The 2,380-nt window shown below is 47.0% G+C and overlaps 1 non-coding gene across 1 annotated transcript; it reads right to left on the bottom strand.

Moving 5' to 3' along the window:
- Positions 1-972: 972 nt before the first annotated feature.
- On the bottom strand, positions 973-1,079 carry LOC112083285. Its single transcript, XR_002897573.1, has one exon. It is a non-coding gene; the product is annotated as a small nucleolar RNA R71 (small nucleolar RNA).
- Between the last annotated feature and the right edge of the window lie 1,301 nt (positions 1,080-2,380).

Below are 2,380 nucleotides of genomic sequence, written 5' to 3'. Positions count from 1 at the left end.
TACTTAGCTTAGTTCAAAACCTTCACCTTTTGTCTTGACTTAAATGAATAAACATCATAGTCTAGTGTCTCGTTGACTTGTCTGGATTGATACCTCTTTGTGCTACTTCGACAAAGGGGATTGATAGCCCTGAGACCTAAAAACTATTATCTATCAATTGGCGCCGTTGCCAACTTGTCGGAGCATTAGTCTTTTGTTTGTTCTTGAGTTCAAGATTTTACCTTTCTTTGTTTTACTAACTTCTTTGCAAGTTCTTGTGTTGCTTTCAGGTGCATGAAAACCAGGTCTCGGAGCACAGAACCGCCTCTACCGTACGACGACAACATCAACCGGATTGAGAGGCGAGCTCGCGAGAGGGAACGGCATTTTGAAAGGCTTGGAATGGCAGAACAGCAAAGGATCGAGCAACAGGCTCAAGAAACCGAGCACCAGGCTCATGCTAATCAGGCGCAGGCAGGCAGGAATGAACAACAAGCTTATGTTAACCAACAACAGGCTCAGAGGAACGAAAGGCTTGCTCAGCAAAACCAACAACAAGCTAATAGAAACGAGCAACAATCCCACCATGTTCATCCGCCACCGCCACAAGCTCAGAGACAACCTCATCCGGTCTTTGTTGGAGAGAACGACCGAGCTAATGCGCACCAATACCGAGCTGGGATTCAAGCTCCACCGGTTCAAAATAACAACTTTGAAGTTAAAGCTTCCCTCCTCAACATGGTGCAGAACTCAAAGTTCCACGGTCTAGCCGGAGAAGACCCTCTTGAGCATCTAGATCAGTTTGATCGGGTTTGCGACCTAACAAAGATCAATGGTGTCTCGGAAGATAGCTTCAAGCTACGCTTGTTCCCATTCAGCCTAGGTGATAAAGCTCACCAGTGGGAAAAGAACCTCCCGAGGGGTTCTATACAAACCTGGGAGCAGTGTAAACTGGCATTCTTATCAAAATTCTTTTCCACATCACGCACGGCTAAGCTCAGAAACCAGATATCAAGCTTCACGCAGCACAACAACGAGAGCTTTAGCGAGGCTTGGGAACGGTTTAGAAGTTACACTAACCAATGCCCACACCACGGCTTCTCAGAGGCATCCCTCTTGAGTACTTTATACCGAGGTGCCCTCCCCAAGATCCGAAACCAACTAGATACAGCTTCAAATGGAAATTTTCTTGGGAAAGAGATCAATGCGGCAATGGAACTAGTCGAGAACCTAGCCATGTCTAATGATACTTATGGCGAGGACTTTGATAGAGCAAACCGTACAGAGGGATCTGGTGAAGAACAGCGTATGAAAAAGGATATCAGAGAGCTTCAGAGCAAGCTTGACAAAGTTCTGATGGCGACTCAAAAGCCAATACACTTTGTAGGCGAGTTTGCTGAGCAAGGGCCAAGTTTTGATAATGTAAACGAAGATGGTCTAACTCAAGAGGAGCTGAACTACATAGGGAATCAGCAGAGGTATCAGCGGTTCAACAACTACAACAGTAACCCAAACCTCTCATACAGAAACCCGAATGTAGCTAACCCTCACGATCAAGTGTACCCTGCTCCGCAACAACAACAAAGCTACGCTCAAAAGGCTCCTTATCAGAATACCTTCCAGCCCAAGCAACAGTTTAGTGGGCAACAGCACGGCTACACTCAGCAGAATCAAGCGGCTCAGGGTAACAACTTCACCAGCCAACCGCAGCATCACAAGTTTCCACCAGGGTTCAATCCGCAGCCGATGGGTAATCAGCAACAGAATCAGAGAACGGGTCAGAACCAGCTGGGGAACGATGTCTGTGGGATCTTACAGCAACTGTTACAGGGTCAGCAGAGAGTTGAGAGCCAGCACGCGACAATGCAGCAAGACATTAGAGAGCTTAAGCAAAATCAAGCCTCTACATCATCCCGAGGCCCGGCTTTACCAGGTAAACCGGAGCCAAACCCCAAGGAGTATGTGAACGCCATTACATTGAGGAGTGGTAAAGAACTACAAGCTCCAACGCCTAAGACTACGCTCATTGAGGCCAATGAGCAATCAGAGGGGGAGGCAGCCTCAGGTGATGCGTGTAAAGAAGCGGATTTTGAGAAAGAACCGATCAAGGACAACGGAAAAGAGGTGGAAAAGACAACTGAGCTCGAAAAGCCATACGTTCCACCACCACCTTACCAACCCAAGATACCATTCCCAGGGCGTTTCAAGAAGAAAATCTTAGACAAAGCCAAAGCGGTCTTTGAGAAACACTTGGAGAACACGCAACTCACCTTACCCATTATAGATGCTTTCTTAGCTATACCACAGCTTGGGAAGTTTCTAAAGGATGCGATCCTCAACAAGACAAAGGAGCTCCAGGGTATGGTAATACTGAGCCATGAATGCAGCGCCATAATACAAA

Source organism: Eutrema salsugineum, unplaced genomic scaffold (assembly GCF_000478725.1).
Source record: "Eutrema salsugineum unplaced genomic scaffold, Eutsalg1_0 scaffold_7, whole genome shotgun sequence".
In the NCBI taxonomy this organism is placed as follows: domain Eukaryota; kingdom Viridiplantae; phylum Streptophyta; class Magnoliopsida; order Brassicales; family Brassicaceae; genus Eutrema; species Eutrema salsugineum.
The sequence above is the reverse complement of the archived record's forward strand: the minus strand, read 5'-3'. Positions and strand labels throughout refer to the sequence as shown.